The following is a 27,450-nucleotide window of genomic DNA, read 5'->3' as shown; positions in this document are numbered from 1 at the left end:
TTTCCAGTTTTTATTAGGAAGTAAAATGTGAAAAAAATATTTCTACATCCCATGGCCTTTCCCAACCACTTAAATTTTTCTCTTACAGGTCTAACACTTCCAAAAAACCAATACAACGCCCACCCGGAACAATATATAAAGCTAAACGAACCGGTCACTGGGTAATTATCCGTACGAAAATCCCTATTGATTTACCTGTTTTTAAAAGGAAATAAAATGTGAAAAAAATATTTCTACATCCCATGGCCTTTCCCAACCATTTAAATTTTTCTCTTACAGGTCTAACACTTCCAAAAAACCAATACAACGCCCACCCGGAACAATATATAAAGCTAAAGGAACCGTTCACTGGGTACTTATCCGTACGAAAATCCCTATTGATTTACCTGTTTTTACAAGGAAGTAAATGTGAAAAAAATATTTCTACATCCCATGGCCTTTCCCAACCATTTAAATTTTTCTCTTACAGGTCTAACACTTCCGAAAAACCAATACAACGCCCACCCGGAACAATATATAAAGCTAAACGAACCGTTCACTGGGTACTTATCCGTACGAAAAACCCTATTGATTTACCTGTTTTTACAAGGAAGTATATGTGAAAAAAATATTTCAACATCCCATGGCCTTTCCCAACCATTTAAATTTTTCTCTTACAGGTCTAACACTTCCGAAAAACCAAAACAAGGCACACCCGGAACAATATATAAAGCTAAACGAACGGTTCACTGGGTACTTATCCGTACGAAAATCCCTATTGATTTTCCTGTTTTTACAAGGAAGTAAAATGTGAAAAAAATATTTCTACATCCCATGGCCTTTTCCAACCATTTAAATTTTTCTCTTACAGGTCTAACACTTCCGAAAAAACAATACAACGCCCACCCGGAACAATATATAAAGCTAAACGAACGGTTCACTGGGTACTTATCCGTACGAAAAACCCTATTGATTTACCTGTTTTTACAAGGAAGTAAATGTGAAAAAAATATTTCTACATCCCATGGCCTTTCCCAACCATTTAAATTTTTCTCTTACAGGTCTAACACTTCTGAAAAACCAATACAACGCCCACCCGGAAGAATATATAAAGATAAACGAACCGTTCACTGGGTACTTATCAGTATGAAAATCCCTATCGATTTTCCTGTTTTTACAAGGAAGTAAAATGTGAAAAAAATATTTCTACATTCCATGGCCTTTCCCAACCATTTAAATTTTTCTCTTACAGGTCTAACACTTCCGAAAAACCAAAACAACGCCCACCCAGAACAATATATAAAGCTGAACGAACGGTTCACTGGGTACTTATCCGTACGAAAATCCCTATTGATTTTCCTGTTTTTACAAGGAAGTAAAATGTGAAAAAAATATTTCTACATCCCATGGCCTTTCCCAACCATTTAATTTTTTCTCTTACAGGTCTAACACTTCCGAAAAACCAATACAACGCCCACCCGGAACAATATATAAAGCTAAACGAACGGTTCACTGGGTACTTATCCGTACGAAAAACCCTATTGATTTACCTGTTTTTACAAGGAAGTAAATGTGAAAAAAATATTTCTACATCCCATGGCCTTTCCCAACCATTTAAATTTTTTTCTTACAGGTCTAACGCTTCTGAAAAACCAATACAACGCCCACCCGGAACAATATATAAAGCTAAACGAACCGTTCACTAGGTACATATCCGTACGAAAATCCCTATTGATTTTCCAGTTTTTATTAGGAAGTAAAATGTGAAAAAAATATTTCTACATCCCATGGCCTTTCCCAACCACTTAAATTTTTCTCTTACAGGTCTAACACTTCCAAAAAACCAATACAACGCCCACCCGGAACAATATATAAAGCTAAACGAACCGTTCACTGGGTAATTATCCGTACGAAAATCCCTATTGATTTACCTGTTTTTAAAAGGAAATAAAATGTGAAAAAAATATTTCTACATCCCATGGCCTTTCCCAACCATTTAAATTTTTCTCTTACAGGTCTAACACTTCCAAAAAACCAATACAACGCCCACCCGGAACAATATATAAAGCTAAAGGAACCGTTCACTGGGTACTTATCCGTACGAAAATCCCTATTGATTTACCTGTTTTTAAAAGGAAGTAAATGTGAAAAAAATATTTCTACATCCCATGGCCTTTCCCAACCATTTAAATTTTTCTCTTACAGGTCTAACACTTCTGAAAAACCAATACAACGCCCACCAGGAACAATATATAAAGCTAAACGAACCGTTCACTGGGTACTTATCCGTACGAAAAACCCTATTGATTTACCTGTTTTTACAAGGAAGTAAATGTGAAAAAAATATTTCTACATCCCATGGCCTTTCCCAACCATTTAAATTTTTCTCTTACAGGTCTAACACTTCCGAAAAACCAATACAACGCCCACCCAGAACAATATATAAAGCTAAACGAACCGTTCACAGGGTACTTATCCGTACGAAAAACCCTATTGATTTACCTGTTTTTACAAGGAAGTATATGTGAAAAAAATATTTCTACATCCCATGGCCTTTCCCAACCATTTAAATTTTTCTCTTACAGGTCTAACACTTCCGAAAAACCAAAACAACGCCCACCCAGAACAATATATAAAGCTAAACGAACCGTTCACTGGGCACTTATCCGTAAGAAAAACCCTATTGATTTACCTGTATTACAAGGGAATAAAATGTGAAAAAAATATTTCTACATCCCATGGCCTTTCCCAACCATTTAAATTTTTCTCTTACAGGTCTAACACTTCCGAAAAACCAAAACAACGCCCACCCGGAAAAATATATAAAGCTAAACGAACGGTTCACTGGGTACTTATCCGTACGAAAATCCCTATTGATTTTCCTGTTTTTACAAGGAAGTAAAATGTGAAAAAAATATTTCTACATCCCATGGCCTTTCCCAACCATTTAAATTTTTCTCTTACAGGTCTAACACTTCCGAAAAAACAATACAACGCCCACCCGGAACAATGTATAAAGCTAAACGAACGGTTCACTGGGTACTTATCCGTACGAAAAACCCTATTGATTTACCTGTTTTTACAAGGAAGTAAATGTGAAAAAAATATTTCTACATCCCATGGCCTTTCCCAACCATTTAAATTTTTTTCTTACAGGTCTAACGCTTCCGAAAAACCAATACAACGCCCACCCGGAACAATATATAAAGCTAAACGAACAGTTCACTGGGTACATATCCGTACGAAAATCCCTATTGATTTTCCAGTTTTTATTAGGAAGTAAAATGTGAAAAAAATATTTCTACATCCCATGGCCTTTCCCAACCACTTAAATTTTTCTCTTACAGGTCTAACACTTCCGAAAAACCAAAACAACGCCCACCCGGAACAATATATAAAGCTAAACGAACCGTTCACTGGGTAATTATCCGTACGAAAATCCCTATTGATTTACCTGTTTTTAAAGGGAAATAAAATGTGAAAAAAATATTTCTACATCCCATGGCCTTTCCCAACCATTTAAATTTTTCTCTTAAAGGTCTAACACTTCTGAAAAACCAATACAACGCCCACCCGGAACAATATATAAAGCTAAACGAACCGTTCACTGGGTACTTATCCGTACGAAAAACCCTATTGATTTACCTGTTTTTACAAGGAAGTAAATGTGAAAAAAATATTTCTACATCCCATGGCCTTTCCCAACCATTTAAATTTTTCTCTTACAGGTCTAACACTTCCAAAAAAACAATACAACGCCCACCCGGAACAATATATAAAGCTAAACGAACCGTTCACTGGGTACTTATCCGTACGAAAATCCCTATTGATTTACCTCTTTTTACAAGGAAGTAAATGTGAAAAAAATATTTCTACATCCCATGGCCTTTCCCAACCATTTAAATTTTTCTCTTACAGGTCTAACACTTCTGAAAAACCAATACAACGCCCACCAGGAACAATATATAAAGCTAAACGAACCGTTCACTGGGTACTTATCCGTACGAAAAACCCTATTGATTTACCTGTTTTTACAAGGAAGTAAATGTGAAAAAAATATTTCTACATCCCATGGCCTTTCCCAACCATTTAAATTTTTCTCTTACAGGTCTAACACTTCCGAAAAACCAATACAACGCCCACCCGGAACAATATATAAAGCTAAACGAACCGTTCACTGGGTACTTATCCGTACGAAAAACCCTATTGATTTACCTGTTTTTACAAGGAAGTATATGTGAAAAAAATATTTCTACATCCCATGGCCTTTCCCAACCATTTAAATTTTTCTCTTACAGGTCTAACACTTCCAAAAAACCAAAACAACGCCCACTCGGAACAATATATAAAGCTAAACGAACCGTTCACTGGGCACTTATCCGTAAGAAAAACCCTATTGATTTACCTGTATTACAAGGAAATAAAATGTGAAAAAAATATTTCTACATCCCATGGCCTTTCCCAACCATTTAAATTTTTCTCTTACAGGTCTAACACTTCCGAAAAACCAAAACAACGCCCACCCGGAACAATATATAAAGCTAAACGAACGGTTCACTGGGTACTTATCCGTACGAAAATCCCTATTGATTTTCCTGTTTTTACAAGGAAGTAAAATGTGAAAAAAATATTTCTACATCCCATGTCCTTTCCCAACCATTTAAATTTTTCTCTTACAGGTCTAACACTTCAGAAAAAACAATACAACGCCCACCCGGAACAATATATAAAGCTAAACTAACGGTTCACTGGGTACTTATCCGTACGAAAAACCCTATTGATTTACCTGTTTTTACAAGGAAGTAAATGTGAAAAAAATATTTCTACATCCCATGGCCTTTCCCAACCATTTAAATTTTTTTCTTACAGGTCTAACGCTTCTGAAAAACAAATACAACGCCCACCCGGAACAATATATAAAGCTAAACGAACCGTTCACTGGGTACTTATCCGTACGAAAAACCCTATTGATTTACCTGTTTTTACAAGGAAGTAAATGTGAAAAAAATATTTCTACATCCCATGGCCTTTCCCAACCATTTAAATTTTTCTCTTACAGGTCTAACACTTCCGAAAAACCAATACAACGCCCACCCGGAACAATATATAAAGCTAAACGAACCGTTCACTGGGTACTTATCCGTACGAAAAACCCTATTGATTTACCTGTTTTTACAAGGAAGTATATGTGAAAAAAATATTTCAACATCCCATGGCCTTTCCCAACCATTTAAATTTTTCTCTTACAGGTCTAACACTTCCGAAAAACCAAAACAAGGCACACCCGGAACAATATATAAAGCTAAACGAACGGTTCACTGGGTACTTATCCGTACGAAAATCCCTATTGATTTTCCTGTTTTTACAAGGAAGTAAAATGTGAAAAAAATATTTCTACATCCCATGGCCTTTCCCAACCATTTAAATTTTTCTCTTACAGGTCTAACACTTCCGAAAAAACAATACAACGCCCACCCGGAACAATATATAAAGCTAAACGAACGGTTCACTGGGTACTTATCCGTACGAAAAACCCTATTGATTTACCTGTTTTTACAAGGAAGTAAATGTGAAAAAAATATTTCTACATCCCATGGCCTTTCCCAACCATTTAAATTTTTCTCTTACAGGTCTAACACTTCTGAAAAACCAATACAACGCCCACCCGGAAGAATATATAAAGATAAACGAACCGTTCACTGGGTACTTATCCGTATGAAAATCCCTATCGATTTTCCTGTTTTTACAAGGAAGTAAAATGTGAAAAAAATATTTCTACATTCCATGGCCTTTCCCAACCATTTAAATTTTTCTCTTACAGGTCTAACACTTCCGAAAAACCAAAACAACGCCCACCCAGAACAATATATAAAGCTGAACGAACGGTTCACTGGGTACTTATCCGTACGAAAATCCCTATTGATTTTCCTGTTTTTACAAGGAAGTAAAATGTGAAAAAAATATTTCTACATCCCATGGCCTTTCCCAACCATTTAATTTTTTCTCTTACAGGTCTAACACTTCCGAAAAAACAATACAACGCCCACCCGGAACAATATATAAAGCTAAACGAACGGTTCACTGGGTACTTATCCGTACGAAAAACCCTATTGATTTACCTGTTTTTACAAGGAAGTAAATGTGAAAAAAATATTTCTACATCCCATGGCCTTTCCCAACCATTTAAATTTTTTTCTTACAGGTCTAACGCTTCTGAAAAACCAATACAACGCCCACCCGGAACAATATATAAAGCTAAACGAACCGTTCACTAGGTACATATCCGTACGAAAATCCCTATTGATTTTCCAGTTTTTATTAGGAAGTAAAATGTGAAAAAAATATTTCTACATCCCATGGCCTTTCCCAACCACTTAAATTTTTCTCTTACAGGTCTAACACTTCCAAAAAACCAATACAACGCCCACCCGGAACAATATATAAAGCTAAACGAACCGTTCACTGGGTAATTATCCGTACGAAAATCCCTATTGATTTACCTGTTTTTAAAAGGAAATAAAATGTGAAAAAAATATTTCTACATCCCATGGCCTTTCCCAACCATTTAAATTTTTCTCTTACAGGTCTAACACTTCCAAAAAACCAATACAACGCCCACCCGGAACAATATATAAAGCTAAAGGAACCGTTCACTGGGTACTTATCCGTACGAAAATCCCTATTGATTTACCTGTTTTTACAAGGAAGTAAATGTGAAAAAAATATTTCTACATCCCATGGCCTTTCCCAACCATTTAAATTTTTCTCTTACAGGTCTAACACTTCCGAAAAACCAATACAACGCCCACCCGGAACAATATATAAAGCTAAACGAACCGTTCACTGGGTACTTATCCGTACGAAAAACCCTATTGATTTACCTGTTTTTACAAGGAAGTATATGTGAAAAAAATATTTCAACATCCCATGGCCTTTCCCAACCATTTAAATTTTTCTCTTACAGGTCTAACACTTCCGAAAAACCAAAACAAGGCACACCCGGAACAATATATAAAGCTAAACGAACGGTTCACTGGGTACTTATCCGTACGAAAATCCCTATTGATTTTCCTGTTTTTACAAGGAAGTAAAATGTGAAAAAAATATTTCTACATTCCATGGCCTTTCCCAACCATTTAAATTTTTCTCTTACAGGTCTAACACTTCCGAAAAACCAAAACAACGCCCACCCAGAACAATATATAAAGCTGAACGAACGGTTCACTGGGTACTTATCCGTACGAAAATCCCTATTGATTTTCCTGTTTTTACAAGGAAGTAAAATGTGAAAAAAATATTTCTACATCCCATGGCCTTTCCCAACCATTTAATTTTTTCTCTTACAGGTCTAACACTTCCGAAAAAACAATACAACGCCCACCCGGAACAATATATAAAGCTAAACGAACGGTTCACTGGGTACTTATCCGTACGAAAAACCCTATTGATTTACCTGTTTTTACAAGGAAGTAAATGTGAAAAAAATATTTCTACATCCCATGGCCTTTCCCAACCATTTAAATTTTTTTCTTACAGGTCTAACGCTTCTGAAAAACCAATACAACGCCCACCCGGAACAATATATAAAGCTAAACGAACCGTTCACTAGGTACATATCCGTACGAAAATCCCTATTGATTTTCCAGTTTTTATTAGGAAGTAAAATGTGAAAAAAATATTTCTACATCCCATGGCCTTTCCCAACCACTTAAATTTTTCTCTTACAGGTCTAACACTTCCAAAAAACCAATACAACGCCCACCCGGAACAATATATAAAGCTAAACGAACCGTTCACTGGGTAATTATCCGTACGAAAATCCCTATTGATTTACCTGTTTTTAAAAGGAAATAAAATGTGAAAAAAATATTTCTACATCCCATGGCCTTTCCCAACCATTTAAATTTTTCTCTTACAGGTCTAACACTTCCAAAAAACCAATACAACGCCCACCCGGAACAATATATAAAGCTAAAGGAACCGTTCACTGGGTACTTATCCGTACGAAAATCCCTATTGATTTACCTGTTTTTAAAAGGAAGTAAATGTGAAAAAAATATTTCTACATCCCATGGCCTTTCCCAACCATTTAAATTTTTCTCTTACAGGTCTAACACTTCTGAAAAACCAATACAACGCCCACCAGGAACAATATATAAAGCTAAACGAACCGTTCACTGGGTACTTATCCGTACGAAAAACCCTATTGATTTACCTGTTTTTACAAGGAAGTAAATGTGAAAAAAATATTTCTACATCCCATGGCCTTTCCCAACCATTTAAATTTTTCTCTTACAGGTCTAACACTTCCGAAAAACCAATACAACGCCCACCCAGAACAATATATAAAGCTAAACGAACCGTTCACAGGGTACTTATCCGTACGAAAAACCCTATTGATTTACCTGTTTTTACAAGGAAGTATATGTGAAAAAAATATTTCTACATCCCATGGCCTTTCCCAACCATTTAAATTTTTCTCTTACAGGTCTAACACTTCCGAAAAACCAAAACAACGCCCACCCAGAACAATATATAAAGCTAAACGAACCGTTCACTGGGCACTTATCCGTAAGAAAAACCCTATTGATTTACCTGTATTACAAGGGAATAAAATGTGAAAAAAATATTTCTACATCCCATGGCCTTTCCCAACCATTTAAATTTTTCTCTTACAGGTCTAACACTTCCGAAAAACCAAAACAACGCCCACCCGGAAAAATATATAAAGCTAAACGAACGGTTCACTGGGTACTTATCCGTACGAAAATCCCTATTGATTTTCCTGTTTTTACAAGGAAGTAAAATGTGAAAAAAATATTTCTACATCCCATGGCCTTTCCCAACCATTTAAATTTTTCTCTTACAGGTCTAACACTTCCGAAAAAACAATACAACGCCCACCCGGAACAATGTATAAAGCTAAACGAACGGTTCACTGGGTACTTATCCGTACGAAAAACCCTATTGATTTACCTGTTTTTACAAGGAAGAAAATGTAAAAAAAATATTTCTACATCCCATGGCCTTTCCCAACCATTTAAATTTTTTTCTTACAGGTCTAACGCTTCCGAAAAACAAATACAACGCCCACCCGGAACAATATATAAAGCTAAACGAACGGTTCACTGGGTACTTATCCGTACGAAAAACCCTATTGATTTACCAGTTTTTACAAGGAAGTAAATGTGAAAAAAATATTTCTACATCCCTTGGCCTTTCCCAACCATTTACATTTTTTTCTTACAGGTCTAACGCTTCCGAAAAACAAATACAACGCCCACCAGGAACAATATATAAAGCTAAACGAACCGTTCACTGGGTACATATCCGTACGAAAATCCCTATTGATTTTCCAGTTTTTATTAGGAAGTAAAATGTGAAAAAAATATTTCTACATCCCATGGCCTTTCCCAACCACTTACATTTTTCTCTTACAGGTCTAACACTTCCGAAAAACCAAAACAACGCCCACCCGGAACAATATATAATGCTAAACGAACGGTTCACTGGGTACTTATCCGTACGAAAATCCCTATTGATTTTCCAGTTTTTATTAGGAAGTAAAATGTGAAAAAAATATTTCTACATCCCATGGCCTTTCCCAACCACTTACATTTTTCTCTTACAGGTCTAACACTTCCAAAAAACCAATACAACGCCCACCCGGAACAATATATAAAGCTAAACGAACCGTTCACTGGGTAATTATCCGTACGAAAATCCCTATTGATTTACCTGTTTTTAAAAGGAAATAAAATGTGAAAAAAATATTTCTACATGCCATGGCCTTTACCAACCATTTAAATTTTTCTCTTAAAGGTCTAACACTTCTGAAAAACCAATACAACGCCCACCCGGAACAATATATAAAGCTAAACGAACCGTTCACTGGGTACTTATCCGTACGAAAAACCCTATTGATTTACCTGTTTTTACAAGGAAGTAAATGTGAAAAAAATATTTCTACATCCCATGGCCTTTCCCAACCATTTAAATTTTTCTCTTACAGGTCTAACACTTCCGAAAAACCAATACAACGCCCACCCGGAACAATATATAAAGCTAAACGAACCGTTCACTGGGTACTTATCCGTACGAAAAACCCTATTGATTTACCTGTTTTTACAAGGAAGTATATGTGAAAAAAATATTTCAACATCCCATGGCCTTTCCCAACCATTTAAATTTTTCTCTTACAGGTCTAACACTTCCGAAAAACCAAAACAACGCCCACCCGGAACAATATATAAAGCTAAACGAACCGTTCACTGGGCACTTATCCGTACGAAAAACCCTATTGATTTACCTGTTTTTACAAGGAAATAAAATGTGAAAAAAATATTTCTACATCCCATGGCCTTTCCCAACCATTTAAATTTTTCTCTTACAGGTCTAACACTTCCGAAAAACCAAAACAACGCCCACCCGGAACAATATATAAAGCTAAACGAACGGTTCACTGGGTACTTATCCGTACGAAAATCCCTATTGATTTTCCTGTTTTTACAAGGAAGTAAAATGTGAAAAAAATATTTCTACATCCCATGGCCTTTCCCAGCCATTTAAGTTTTTCTCTTACAGGTCTAACACTTCCGAAAAAACAATACAACGCCCACCCGGAACAATATATAAAGCTAAACGAACGGTTCACTGGGTACTTATCCGTACGAAAATCCCTATTGATTTTCCTGTTTTTACAAGGAAGTAAAATGTGAAAAAAATATTTCTACATCCCATGGCCTTTCCCAACCATTTAAATTTTTCTCTTACAGGTCTAACACTTCCGAAAAAACAATACAACGCCCACCCGGAACAATATATAAAGCTAAACGAACGGTTCACTGGGTACTTATCCGTACGAAAAACCCTATTGATTTACCTGTTTTTACAAGGAAGTAAATGTGAAAAAAATATTTCTACATCCCATGGCCTTTCCCAACCATTTAAATTTTTCTCTTACAGGTCTAACACTTCCGAAAAACCAATACAACGCCCACCCGGAAGAATATATAAAGATAAACGAACCGTTCACTGGGTACTTATCCGTATGAAAATCCCTATCGATTTTCCTGTTTTTACAAGGAAGTAAAATGTGAAAAAAATATTTCTACATCCCATGGCCTTTCCCAGCCATTTAAATTTTTCTCTTACAGGTCTAACGCTTCCGAAAAACCAATACAACGCCCACCCGGAACAATATATAAAGCAAAACGAACCGTTCACTGGGTACATATCCGTACGAAAATCCCTATTGATTTACCTGTTTTTACAACGAAGTAAATGTGAAAAAAATATTTCTACATCCCTTGGCCTTTCCCAACCATTTACATTTTTTTCTTACAGGTCTAACGCTTCCGAAAAACAAATACAACGCCCACCCGGAACAATATATAAAGCTAAATGAACCGTTCACTGGGTACATATCCGTACGAAAATCCCTATTGATTTTCCAGTTTTTATTAGGAAGTAAAATGGGAAAAAAATATTTCTACATCCCATGGCCTTTCCCAACCACTTACATTTTTCTCTTACAGGTCTAACACTTCCAAAAAACCAATACAACGCCCACCCGGAACAATATATAAAGCTAAACGAACCGTTCACTGGGTAATTATCCGTACCAAAATCCCTATTGATTTACCTGTTTTTAAAAGGAAATAAAATGTGAAAAAAATATTTCTACATCCCATGGCCTTTACCAACCATTTAAATTTTTCTCTTAAAGGTCTAACACTTCTGAAAAACCAATACAACGCCCACCTGGAACAATATATAAAGCTAAACGAACCGTTCACTGGGTACTTATCCGTACGAAAAACCCTATTGATTTACCTGTTTTTACAAGGAAGTAAATGTGAAAAAAATATTTCTACATCCCATGGCCTTTCCCAACCATTTAAATTTTTCTCTTACAGGTCTAACACTTCCGAAAAACCAATACAACGCCCACCCGGAACAATATATAAAGCTAAACGAACCGTTCACTGGGTACTTATCCGTACGAAAAACCCTATTGATTTACCTGTTTTTACAAGGAAGTATATGTGAAAAAAATATTTCAAAATCCCATGGCCTTTCCCAACCATTTAAATTTTTCTCTTACAGGTCTAACACTTCCGAAAAACCAAAACAACGCCCACCCGGAACAATATATAAAGCTAAACGAACCGTTCACTGGGCACTTATCCGTACGAAAAACCCTATTGATTTTCCTGTTTTTACAAGGAAATAAAATGTGAAAAAAATATTTCTACATCCCATGGCCTTTCCCAACCATTTAAATTTTTCTCTTACAGGTCTAACACTTCCGAAAAACCAAAACAACGCCCACCCGGAACAATATATAAAGCTAAACGAACGGTTCACTGGGTACTTATCCGTACGAAAAACCCTATTGATTTACCTGTTTTTACAAGGAAGTAAATGTGAAAAAAATATTTCTACATCCCATGGCCTTTCCCAACCATTTAAATTTTTCTCTTACAGGTCTAACACTTCCGAAAAACCAATACAACGCCCACCCGGAACAATATATAAAGCTAAACGAACCGTTCACTGGGTACTTATCCGTACGAAAAACCCTATTGATTTACCTGTTTTTACAAGGAAGTATATGTGAAAAAAATATTTCAACATCCCATGGCCTTTCCCAACCATTTAAATTTTTCTCTTACAGGTCTAACACTTCCGAAAAACCAAAACAACGCCCACCCGGAACAATATATAAAGCTAAACGAACCGTTCACTGGGCACTTATCCGTACGAAAAACCCTATTGATTTACCTGTTTTTACAAGGAAATAAAATGTGAAAAAAATATTTCTACATCCCATGGCCTTTCCCAACCATTTAAATTTTTCTCTTACAGGTCTAACACTTCCGAAAAACCAAAACAACGCCCACCCGGAACAATATATAAAGCTAAACGAACGGTTCACTGGGTACTTATCCGTACGAAAATCCCTATTGATTTTCCTGTTTTTACAAGGAAGTAAAATGTGAAAAAAATATTTCTACATCCCATGGCCTTTCCCAACCATTTAAATTTTTCTCTTACAGGTCTAACACTTCCGAAAAAACAATACAACGCCCACCCGGAACAATATATAAAGCTAAACGAACGGTTCACTGGGTACTTATCCGTACGAAAATCCCTATTGATTTTCCTGTTTTTACAAGGAAGTAAAATGTGAAAAAAATATTTCTACATCCCATGGCCTTTCCCAACCATTTAAATTTTTCTCTTACAGGTCTAACACTTCCGAAAAAACAATACAACGCCCACCCGGAACAATATATAAAGCTAAACGAACGGTTCACTGGGTACTTATCCGTACGAAAAACCCTATTGATTTACCTGTTTTTACAAGGAAGTAAATGTGAAAAAAATATTTCTACATCCCATGGCCTTTCCCAACCATTTAAATTTTTCTCTTACAGGTCTAACACTTCCGAAAAACCAATACAACGCCCACCCGGAAGAATATATAAAGATAAACGAACCGTTCACTGGGTACTTATCCGTATGAAAATCCCTATCGATTTTCCTGTTTTTACAAGGAAGTAAAATGTGAAAAAAATATTTCTACATCCCATGGCCTTTCCCAGCCATTTAAATTTTTCTCTTACAGGTCTAACACTTCCGAAAAAACAATACAACGCCCACCCGGAACAATATGTAAAGCTAAACGAACGGTTCACTGGGTACTTATCCGTACGAAAATCCCTATTGATTTTCCTGTTTTTACAAGGAAGTAAAATGTGAAAAAAATATTTCTACATCCCATGGCCTTTCCCAACCATTTAAATTTTTCTCTTACAGGTCTAACACTTCCGAAAAAACAATACAACGCCCACCCGGAACAATATATAAAGCTAAACGAACGGTTCACTGGGTACTTATCCGTACGAAAAACCCTATTGATTTACCTGTTTTTACAAGGAAGTAAATGTGAAAAAAATATTTCTACATCCCATGGCCTTTCCCAACCATTTAAATTTTTCTCTTACAGGTCTAACACTTCCGAAAAACCAATACAACGCCCACCCGGAAGAATATATAAAGATAAACGAACCGTTCACTGGGTACTTATCCGTATGAAAATCCCTATCGATTTTCCTGTTTTTGCAAGGAAGTAAAATGTGAAAAAAATATTTCTACATCCCATGGCCTTTCCCAGCCATTTAAATTTTTCTCTTACAGGTCTAACACTTCCGAAAAAACAATACAACGCCTACCCGGAACAATGTATAAAGCTAAACAAACCGTTCACTGGGCACTTATCCGTACGAAAAACCCTATTGATTTACCTGTTTTTACAAGGAAATAAAATGTGAAAAAAATATTTCTACATCCCATGGCCTTTCCCAACCATTTAAATTTTTTTCTTACAGGTCTAACGCTTCCGAAAAACCAATACAACGCCCACCCGGAACAATATATAAAGCAAAACGAACCGTTCACTGGGTACATATCCGTACGAAAATCCCTATTGATTTACCTGTTTTTACAAGGAAGTAAATGTGAAAAAAATATTTCTACATCCCTTGGCCTTTCCCAACCATTTACATTTTTTTCTTACAGGTCTAACGCTTCCGAAAAACTAATACAACGCCCACCCGGAACAATATATAAAGCTAAATGAACCGTTCACTGGGTACATATCCGTACGAAAATCCCTATTGATTTTCCAGTTTTTATTAGGAAGTAAAATGTGAAAAAAATATTTCTACATCCCATGGCCTTTCCCAACCACTTACATTTTTCTCTTACAGGTCTAACACTTCCAAAAAACCAATACAACGCCCACCCGGAACAATATATAAAGCTAAAGGAACCGTTCACTAGGTAATTATCCGTACCAAAATCCCTATTGATTTACCTGTTTTTAAAAGGAAATAAAATGTGAAAAAAATATTTCTACATCCCATGGCCTTTACCAACCATTTAAATTTTTCTCTTAAAGGTCTAACACTTCTGAAAAACCAATACTACGCCCACCCGGAACAATATATAAAGCTAAACGAACCGTTCACTGGGTACTTATCCGTACGAAAAACCCTATTGATTTACCTGTTTTTACAAGGAAGTAAATGTGAAAAAAATATTTCTACATCCCATGGCCTTTCCCAACCATTTAAATTTTTCTCTTACAGGTCTAACACTTCCGAAAAACCAATACAACGCCCACCCGGAACAATATATTAAGCTAAACGAACCGTTCACTGGGTACTTATCCGTACGAAAAACCCTATTGATTTACCTGTTTTTACAAGGAAGTATATGTGAAAAAAATATTTCAAAATCCCATGGCCTTTCCCAACCATTTAAATTTTTCTCTTACAGGTCTAACACTTCCGAAAAACCAAAACAACGCCCACCCGGAACAATATATAAAGCTAAACGAACCGTTCACTGGGCACTTATCCGTACGAAAAACCCTATTGATTTTCCTGTTTTTACAAGGAAATAAAATGTGAAAAAAATATTTCTACATCCCATGGCCTTTCCCAACCATTTAAATTTTTCTCTTACAGGTCTAACACTTCCGAAAAACCAAAACAACGCCCACCCGGAACAATATATAAAGCTAAACGAACGGTTCACTGGGTACTTATCCGTACGAAAAACCCTATTGATTTACCTGTTTTTACAAGGAAGTAAATGTGAAAAAAATATTTCTACATCCCATGGCCTTTCCCAACCATTTAAATTTTTCTCTTACAAGTCTAACACTTCCGAAAAACCAATACAACGCCCACCCGGAAGAATATATAAAGATAAACGAACCGTTCACTGGGTACTTATCCGTATGAAAATCCCTATCGATTTTCCTGTTTTTAAAAGGAAGTAAAATGTGAAAAAAATATTTCTACATCCCATGGCCTTTCCCAGCCATTTAAATTTTTCACTTACAGGTCTAACACTTCCGAAAAAACAATACAACGCCCACCCGGAACAATGTATAAAGCTAAACGAACCGTTCACTGGGTACTTATCCGTACGAAAAACCCTATTGATTTACCTGTTTTTACAAGGAAGTAAATGTGAAAAAAATATTTCTACATCCCATGGCCTTTCCCAACCATTTAAATTTTTCTCTTACAGGTCTAACACTTCTGAAAAACCAAAACAACGCCCACCCGGCACAATATATAAAGCTAAACGAACCGTTCACTGGGTACATATCCGTACGAAAATCCCTATTGATTTTCCTGTTTTTATAAGGAAGTAAATGTGAAAAAAATATTTCTACATCCCATGGCCTTTCCCAACCATTTAAATTTTTCTCTTAAAGGTCTAACACTTCTGAAAAACCAAAACAACGCCCACCCGGCACAATATATAAAGCTAAACGAACCGTTCACTGGGTACATATCCGTACGAAAATCCCTATTGATTTTCCTGTTTTTATAAGGAAGTAAAATGTGAAAAAATTATTTCTACATCCCATGGCCTTTCCCAACCATTTAAATTTTTCTCTTACATGTCTAACACTTCCAAAAAACCAATACAACGCCCACCCGGAACAATATATAAAGCTAAGCGAACCGTTCACTGGGTAATTATCCGTACGAAAATCCCTATTGATTTAACTGTTTTTAAAAGGAAATAAAATGTGAAAAAAATATTTCTACATCCCATGGCCTTTCCCAACCATTTAAATTTTTCTCTTACAGGTCTAACACTTCTGAAAAACCAATACAACGCCCACCCGGAACAATATATAAAGCTAAACGAACCGTTCACTGGGTACTTATCCGTACGAAAAACCCTATTGATTTACCTGTTTTTACAAGGAAGTAAATGTGAAAAAAATATTTCTACATCCCATGGCCTTTCCCAACCATTTAAATTTTTCTCTTACAGGTCTAACACTTCCAAAAAACCAATACAACGCCCACCCGGAACAATATATAAAGCTAAACGAACCGTTCACTGGGTACTTATCCGTACGAAAATCCCTATTGATTTACCTGTTTTTAAAAGGAAATAAAATGTGAAAAAAATATTTCTACATCCCATGGCCTTTCCCAACCATTTAAATTTTTCTCTTACAGGTCTAACACTTCTGAAAAACCAAAACAACGCCCACCCGGCACAATATATAAAGCTAAACGAACCGTTCACTGGGTACATATCCGTACGAAAATCCCTATTGATTTTCCTGTTTTTATAAGGAAGTAAAATGTGAAAAAATTATTTCTACATCCCATGGCCTTTCCCAACCATTTAAATTTTTCTCTTACATGTCTAACACTTCCAAAAAACCAATACAACGCCCACCCGGAACAATATATAAAGCTAAGCGAACCGTTCACTGGGTAATTATCCGTACGAAAATCCCTATTGATTTAACTGTTTTTAAAAGGAAATAAAATGTGAAAAAAATATTTCTACATCCCATGGCCTTTCCCAACCATTTAAATTTTTCTCTTACAGGTCTAACACTTCTGAAAAACCAATACAACGCCCACCCGGAACAATATATAAAGCTAAACGAACCGTTCACTGGGTACTTATCCGTACGAAAAACCCTATTGATTTACCTGTTTTTACAAGGAAGTAAATGTGAAAAAAATATTTCTACATCCCATGGCCTTTCCCAACCATTTAAATTTTTCTCTTACAGGTCTAACACTTCCGAAAAACCAATACAACGCCCACCCGGAACAATATATAAAGCTAAACGAACCGTTCACTGGGTACTTATCCGTACGAAAATCCCTATTGATTTACCTGTTTTTAAAAGGAAATAAAATGTGAAAAAAATATTTCTACATCCCATGGCCTTTCCCAACCATTTAAATTTTTCTCTTACAGGTCTAACACTTCTGAAAAACCAATACAACGCCCACCCGGAACAATATATAAAGCTAAACGAACCGTTCACTGGGTACTTATCCGTACGAAAAACCCTATTGATTTACCTGTTTTTACAAGGAAGTAAATGTGAAAAAAATATTTCTACATCCCATGGCCTTTCCCAACCATTTAAATTTTTCTCTTACAGGTCTAACACTTCCGAAAAACCAATACAACGCCCACCCGGAACTATATATAAAGCTAAATGAACCGTTCACTGGGTACTTATCTGTATGAAAATCCCTATCGATTTTCCTGTTTTTACAAGGAAGTAAAATGTGAAAAAAATATTTCTACATCCCATGGCCTTTCCCAACCATTTAAATTTTTCTCTTACAGGTCTAACACTTCCGAAAAAACAATACAACGCCCACCCGGAACAATGTATAAAGCTAAACAAACCGTTCACTGGGCACTTATCCGTACGAAAAACCCTATTGATTTTCCTGTTTTTATAAGGAAGTAAAATGTGAAAAAAATATTTCTACATCCCATGGCCTTTCCCAACCATTTAAATTTTTCTCTTACAGGTCTAACACTTCCAAAAAACCAATACAACGCCCACCCGGAACAATATATAAAGCTAAACGAACCGTTCACTGGGTACTTATCCGTACGAAAAACCCTATTGATTTACCTGTTTTTACAAGGAAATAAAATGTGAAAAAAATATTTCTACATCCCATGGCCTTTCCCAACCATTTAAATTTTTCTCTTACAGGTCTAACACTTCCGAAAAACCAAAACAACACCCACCCGGAACAATATATAAAGCTAAACGAACCGTTCACTGGGCACTTATCCGTACGAAAAACCCTATTGATTTACCTGTTTTTACAAGGAAATAAAACGTGAAAAAAATATTTCTACATCCCATGGCCTTTACCAACCATTTAAATTTTTCTTTTACAGGTCTTACACTTCTGAAAAACCAATACAACGCCCACCCGGAACAATATATAAAGCTAAACGAACCGTTCACTGGGTACTTATCCGTACGAAAAACCCTATTGATTTACCTGTTTTTACAAGGAAGTAAATGTGAAAAAAATATTTCTACATCCCATGGCCTTTCCCAACCATTTAAATTTTTCTCTTACAGGTCTAACACTTCTGAAAAACCAATAAAACGCTCACCCGGAACAATATATAAAGCTAAACGAACCGTTCACTGGGTACTTATCCGTACGAAAAACCCTATTGATTTACCTGTTTTTACAAGGAAGTATATGTGAAAAAAATATTTCTACATCCCATGGCCTTTCCCAACCATTTAAATTTTTCTCTTACAGGTCTAACACTTCTGAAAAACCAAAACAACGCCCACCCGGAACAATATATAAAGCTAAACGAACCGTTCACTGGGCACTTATCCGTACGAAAAACCCTATTGATTTACCTGTTTTCACAAGGAAATAAAATGTGAAAAAAATATTTCTACATCCCATGGCCTTTCCCAACCATTTAAATTTTTCTCTTACATGTCTAACACTTCCGAAAAACCAAAACAACGCCCACCCGGAACAATATATAAAGCTAAACGAACGGTTCACTGGGTACTTATCCGTACGAAAATCCCTATTGATTTTCCTGTTTTTACAAGGAAATAAAATGTGAAAAAATATTTCTACATCCCATGGCCTTTCCCAACCATTTAAATTTTTCTCTTACAGGTCTAACACTTCCGAAAAACCAATACAACGCCCACCCGGAAGAATATATAAAGATAAACGAACCGTTCACTGGGTACTTATCCGTACAAAAATCCCTATGGATTTTCCTGTTTTTACAAGGAAGTAAAATGTGAAAAAAATATTTCTACATCCCATGGCCTTTCCCAACCATTTAAATTTTTCTCTTACAGGTCTAACACTTCCGAAAAACCAAAACAACGCCCACCCGGAACAATATATAATGCTAAATGAACGGTTCACTGGGTACTTATCCGTACGAAAATCCCTATTGATTTACCTGTTTTTAAAAGGAAATAAAATGTGAAAAAAATATTTCTACATCCCATGGCCTTTCCCAACCATTTAAATTTTTCTTTTACCGGTCTAACACTTCTGAAAAACCAATACAACGCCCACCCGGAACAATATATAAAGCTAAACGAACCGTTCACTGGGTACTTATCCGTACGAAAAACCCTATTGATTTACCTGTTTTTACAAGGAAGTAAATGTGAAAAAAATATTTCTACATCCCATGGCCTTTCCCAACCATTTAAATTTTTCTCTTACAGGTCTAACACTTCCGAAAAACCAAAACAACGCCCACCCGGAACAATATATAAAGCTAAACGAACGGTTCACTGGGTACTTATCCGTACGAAAATCCCTATTGATTTTCCTGTTTTTACAAGGAAATAAAATGTGAAAAAATATTTCTACATCCCATGGCCTTTCCCAACCATTTAAATTTTTCTCTTACAGGTCTAACACTTCCGAAAAACCAATACAACGCCCACCCGGAAGAATATATAAAGATAAACGAACCGTTCACTGGGTACTTATCCGTACGAAAATCCCTATGAATTTTCCTGTTTTTACAAGGAAGTAAAATGTGAAAAAAATATTTCTACATCCCATGGCCTTTCCCAACCATTTAAATTTTTCTCTTACAGGTCTAACACTTCCGAAAAACCAAAACAACGCCCACCCGGAACAATATATAATGCTAAATGAACGGTTCACTGGGTACTTATCCGTACGAAAATCCCTATTGATTTACCTGTTTTTAAAAGGAAATAAAATGTGAAAAAAATATTTCTACATCCCATGGCCTTTCCCAACCATTTAAATTTTTCTTTTACCGGTCTAACACTTCTGAAAAACCAATACAACGCCCACCCGGAACAATATATAAAGCTAAACGAACCGTTCACTGGGTACTTATCCGTACGAAAAACCCTATTGATTTACCTGTTTTTACAAGGAAGTAAATGTGAAAAAAATATTTCTACATCCCATGGCCTTTCCCAACCATTTAAATTTTTCTCTTACAGGTCTAACACTTCCGAAAAACCAATACAACGCCCACCCGGAACAATATATAAAGCTAAACGAACCGTTCACTGGGTACTTATCCGTACGAAAAACCCTATTGATTTACCTGTTTTTACAAGGAAGTATATGTGAAAAAAATATTTCTACATCCCATGGCCTTTCCCAACCATTTAAATTTTTCTCTTACAGGTCTAACACTTCCGAAAAACCTAAACAACGCCCACCCGGAACAATATATAAAGCTAAACGAACCGTTCACTGGGCACTTATCCGTACGAAAAACCCTATTGATTTACCTGTTTTTACAAGGAAATAAAATGTGAAAAAAATATTTCTACATCCCATGGCCTTTCCCAACCATTTAAATTTTTCTCTTACAGGTCTAACACTTCCGAAAAACCAAAACAACGCCCACCCGGAACAATATATAAAGCTAAACGAACGGTTCACTGGGTACTTATCCGTACGAAAATCCCTATTGATTTTCCTGTTTTTACAAGGAAATAAAATGTGAAAAAATATTTCTACATCCCATGGCCTTTCCCAACCATTTAAATTTTTCTCTTACAGGTCTAACACTTCCGAAAAACCAATACAACGCCCACCCGGAAGAATATATAAAGATAAACGAACCGTTCACTGGGTACTTATCCGTACGAAAATCCCTATGGATTTTCCTGTTTTTACAAGGAAGTAAAATGTGAAAAAAATATTTCTACATCCCATGGCCTTTCCCAACCATTTAAATTTTTCTCTTACAGGTCTAACACTTCCGAAAAACCAAAACAACGCCCACCCGGAACAATATATAATGCTAAACGAACGGTTCACTGGGTACTTATCCGTACGAAAATCCCTATTGATTTACCTGTTTTTAAAAGGAAATAAAATGTGAAAAAAATATTTCTACATCCCATGGCCTTTCCCAACCATTTAAATTTTTCTTTTACAGGTCTAACACTTCTGAAAAACCAATACAACGCCCACCCGGAACAATATATAAAGCTAAACGAACCGTTCACTGGGTACTTATCCGTACGAAAAACCCTATTGATTTACCTGTTTTTACAAGGAAGTAAATGTGAAAAAAATATTTCTACATCCCATGGCCTTTCCCAACCATTTAAATTTGTCTCTTACAGGTCTAACACTTCCGAAAAACCAATACAACGCCCACCCGGAACAATATATAAAGCTAAACGAACCGTTCACTGGGTACTTATCCGTACGAAAAACCCTATTGATTTACCTGTTTTTACAAGGAAGTATATGTGAAAAAAATATTTCTACATCCCATGGCCTTTCCCAACCATTTAAATTTTTCTCTTACAGGTCTAACACTTCCGAAAAACCAAAACAACGCCCACCCGGAACAATATATAAAGCTAAACGAACCGTTCACTGGGCACTTATCCGTACGAAAAACCCTATTGATTTACCTGTTTTTACAAGGAAATAAAATGTGAAAAAAATATTTCTACATCCCATGGCCTTTCCCAACCATTTAAATTTTTCTCTTACAGGTCTAACACTTCCGAAAAACCAATACAACGCCCACCCGGAAGAATATATAAAGATAAACGAACCGTTCACTGGGTACTTATCCGTACGAAAATCCCTATGGATTTTCCTGTTTTTACAAGGAAGTGAAATGTGAAAAAAATATTTCTACATCCCATGGCCTTTCCCAACCATTTAAATTTTTCTCTTACAGGTCTAACACTTCCGAAAAACCAAAACAACGCCCACCCGGAACAATATATAATGCTAAACGAACGGTTCACTGGGTACTTATCCGTACGAAAATCCCTATTGATTTACCTGTTTTTAAAAGGAAATAAAATGTGAAAAAAATATTTCTACATCCCATGGCCTTTCCCAACCATTTAAATTTTTCTTTTACCGGTCTAACTCTTCTGAAAAACCAATACAATGCCCACCCGGAACAATATATAAAGCTAAACGAACCGTTCACTGGGTACTTATCCGTACGAAAAACCCTATTGATTTACCTGTTTTTACAAGGAAGTAAATGTGAAAAAAATATTTCTACATCCCATGGCCTTTCACAACCATTTAAATTTTTCTCTTACAGGTCTAACACTTCCGAAAAACCAATACAACGCCCACCCGGAACAATATATAAAGCTAAACGAACCGTTCACTGGGTACTTATCCGTACGAAAAACCCTATTGATTTACCTGTTTTTACAAGGAAGTATATGTGAAAAAAATATTTCTACATCCCATGGCCTTTCCCAACCATTTAAATTTTTCTCTTACAGGTCTAACACTTCCGAAAAACCTAAACAACGCCCACCCGGAACAATATATAAAGCTAAACGAACCGTTCACTGGGCACTTATCCGTACGAAAAACCCTATTGATTTACCTGTTTTTACAAGGAAATAAAATGTGAAAAAAATATTTCTACATCCCATGGCCTTTCCCAACCATTTAAATTTTTCTCTTACAGGTCTAAAACTTCCGAAAAACCGAAACAACGCCCACCCGGAACAATATATAAAGCTAAACGAACGGTTCACTGGGTACTTATCCGTACGAAAATCCCTATTGATTTTCCTGTTTTTACAAGGAAATAAAATGTGAAAAAATATTTCTACATCCCATGGCCTTTCCCAACCATTTAAATTTTTCTCTTACAGGTCTAACACTTCCGAAAAACCAATACAACGCCCACCCGGAAGAATATATAAAGATAAACGAACCGTTCACTGGGTACTTATCCGTACGAAAATCCCTATGGATTTTCCTGTTTTTACAAGGAAATAAAATGTGAAAAAAATATTTCTACATCCCATGGCCTTTCCCAACCATTTAAATTTTTCTTTTACAGGTCTAACACTTCTGAAAAACCAATACAACGCCCACCCGGAACAATATATAAAGCTAAACGAACCGTTCACTGGGTACTTATCCGTACGAAAAACCCTATTGATTTACCTGTTTTTACAAGGAAGTAAATGTGAAAAAAATATTTCTACATCCCATGGCCTTTCCCAACCATTTAAATTTTTCTCTTACAGGTCTAACACTTCCGAAAAACCAATACAACGCCCACCCGGAACAATATATAAAGCTAAACGAACCGTTCACTGGGTACTTATCTGTACGAAAAACCCTATTGATTTACCTGTTTTTACAAGGAAGTATATGTGAAAAAAATATTTATACATCCCATGGCCTTTCCCAACCATTTAAATTTTTCTCTTACAGGTCTAACACTTCCGAAAAACCAAAACAACGCCCACCCGGAACAATATATAAAGCTAAACGAACCGTTCACTGGGCACTTATCCGTACGAAAAACCCTATTGATTTACCTGTTTTTACAAGGAAATAAAATGTGAAAAAAATATTTCTACATCCCATGGCCTTTCCCAACCATTTAAATTTTTCTCTTACAGGTCTAACACTTCCGAAAAACCAAAACAACGCCCACCCGGAACAATATATAAAGCTAAACGAACGGTTCACTGGGTACTTATCCGTACGAAAATCCCTATTGATTTTCCTGTTTTTACAAGGAAATAAAATGTGAAAAATATTTCTACATCCCATGGCCTTTCCCAACCATTTAAATTTTTCTCTTACAGGTCTAACACTTCCGAAAAACCAATACAACGCCCACCCGGAAGAATATATAAAGCTAAACGAACCGTTCACTGGGTACTTATCTGTACGAAAAACCCTATTGATTTACCTGTTTTTACAAGGAAGTATATGTGAAAAAAATATTTATACATCCCATGGCCTTTCCCAACCATTTAAATTTTTCTCTTACAGGTCTAACACTTCCGAAAAACCAAAACAACGCCCACCCGGAACAATATATAAAGCTAAACGAACCGTTCACTGGGCACTTATCCGTACGAAAAACCCTATTGATTTACCTGTTTTTACAAGGAAATAAAATGTGAAAAAATATTTCTACATCCCATGGCCTTTCCCAACCATTTAAATTTTTCTCTTACAGGTCTAACACTTCCGAAAAACCAATACAACGCCCACCCGGAAGAATATATAAAGATAAACGAACCGTTCACTGGGTACTTATCCGTATGAAAATCCCTATGGATTTTCCTGTTTTTACAAGGAAGTAAAATTTGAAAAAAATATTTCTACATCCCATGGCCTTTCCCAACCATTTAAATTTTTCTCTTACAGGTCTAACACTTCCGAAAAACCAATACAACGCCCACCCGGAACAATATATAAAGTTAAACGAACGGTTCACTGGGTACTTATCCGTACGAAAATCCCTATTGATTTTCCTGTTTTTACAAGGAAGTAAAATGTGAAAAAAATATTTCTACATCCCATGGCCTTTCCCAACCATTTAAATTTTTCTCTTACAGGTCTAAGACTTCCGAAAAACCAATACAACGCCCACCCGGAAGAATATATAAAGATAAACGAACCGTTCACTGGGTACTTATCCGTATGAAAATCCCTATCGATTTTCCTGTTTTTAAAAGGAAGTAAAATGTGAAAAAAATATTTCTACATCCCATGGCCTTTCCCAACCATTTAAATTTTTCTCTTACAGGTCTAACACTTCCGAAAAAACAATACAACGCCCACCCGGAACAATGTATAAAGCTAAACAAACCGTTCACTGGGCACTTATCCGTACGAAAAACCCTATTGATTTACCTGTTTTTACAAGGAAATAAAAAGTGAAAAAAATATTTCTACATCCCATGGCCTTTCCCAATCATTTAATTTTTTCTCTTACAGGTCTAACACTTCCGAAAAACCAAAACAACGCCCACCCGGAACAATATATAAAGCTAAACGAACGGTTCACTGGGTACTTATCCGTACGAAAATCCCTATTGATTTTCCTGTTTTTACAAGGAAATAAAATGTGAAAAAATATTTCTACATCCCATGGCCTTTCCCAACCATTTAAATTTTTCTCTTACAGGTCTAACACTTCCGAAAAACCAATACAACGCCCACCCGGAAGAATATATAAAGATAAACGAACCGTTCACTGGGTACTTATCCGTATGAAAATCCCTATGGATTTTCCTGTTTTTACAAGGAAGTAAAATGTGAAAAAAATATTTCTACATCCCATGGCCTTTCCCAACCATTTAAATTTTTCTCTTACAGGTCTAACACTTCCGAAAAACCAAAACAACGCCCACCCGGAACAATATATAAAGTTAAACGAACGGTTCACTGGGTACTTATCCGTACGAAAATCCCTATTGATTTTCCTGTTTTTACAAGGAAGTAAAATGTGAAAAAAATATTTCTACATCCCATGGCCTTTCCCAACCATTTAAATTTTTCTCTTACAGGTCTAACACTTCCGAAAAACCAATACAACGCCCACCCGGAAGAATATATAAAGATAAACGAACCGTTCACTGGGCACTTATCCGTACGAAAAACCCTATTGATTTACCTGTTTTTACAAGGAAATAAAATGTGAAAAAAATATTTCTACATCTCATGGCCTTTCCCAACCATTTAAATTTTTTTCTTATAGGTCTAACGCTTCCGAAAAACCAATACAACGACCACCCGGAACAATATATAAAGCTAAACGAACCGTTCACTGGGTACTTATCCGTACGAAAAACCCTATTGATTTACCTGTTTTTACAAGGAAGTAAATGTGAAAAAAATATTTCTACATCCCATGGCCTTTCCCAACCATTTAAATTTTTCTCTTACAGGTCTAACACTTCCGAAAAACCAAAACAACGCCCACCCGTAACAATATATAAAGCTAAACGAACGGTTCACTGGGTACTTATCCGTACGAAAATCCCTATCGATTTTCCTGTTTTTACAAGGAAGTAAAATGTGAAAAAAATATTTCTACATCCCATGGCCTTTCCCAACCATTTAAATTTTTCTCTTACAGGTCTAACACTTCCGAAAAAACAATACAACGCCCGCCCGGAACAATATATAAAGCTAAACGAACGGTTCACTGGGTACTTATCCGTACGAAAAACCCTATTGATTTACCTGTTTTTACAAGGAAGTAAATGTGAAAAAAATATTTCTACATCCCATGGCCTTTTCCAACCATTTAAATTTTTCTCTTACAGGTCTAACACTTCCGAAAAACCAATACAACACCCACCCGGAAGAATATATAAAGATAAACGAACCGTTCACTGGGTACTTATCCGTATGAAAATCCCTATCGATTTTCCTGTTTTTACAAGGAAGTAAAATGTGAAAAAAATATTTCTATATCCCATGGCCTTTCCCAACCATTTAAATTTTTCTCTTACAGGTCTAACACTTCCTAAAAACCAAAACAACGCCCACCCGGAACAATATATAAAGCTAAACGAACCGTTCACTGGGCACTTATCCGTACGAAAAACCCTATTGATTTTCCTGTTTTTACAAGGAAGTAAAATGTGAAAAAAATATTTCTACATCCCATGGCCTTTCCCAACCATTTAAATTTTTCTCTTACAGGTCTAACACTTCCGAAAAAACAATACAACGCCCACCCGGAACAATATATAAAGCTAAACGAACGGTTCACTGGGTACTTATCCGTACGAAAAACCCTATTGATTTACCTGTTTTTACA

This window comes from Paroedura picta, chromosome 1 (assembly GCF_049243985.1).
Source record: "Paroedura picta isolate Pp20150507F chromosome 1, Ppicta_v3.0, whole genome shotgun sequence".
Lineage (NCBI taxonomy): Eukaryota > Metazoa > Chordata > Lepidosauria > Squamata > Gekkonidae > Paroedura > Paroedura picta.
Note: the sequence above shows the minus strand (reverse complement) of the source record.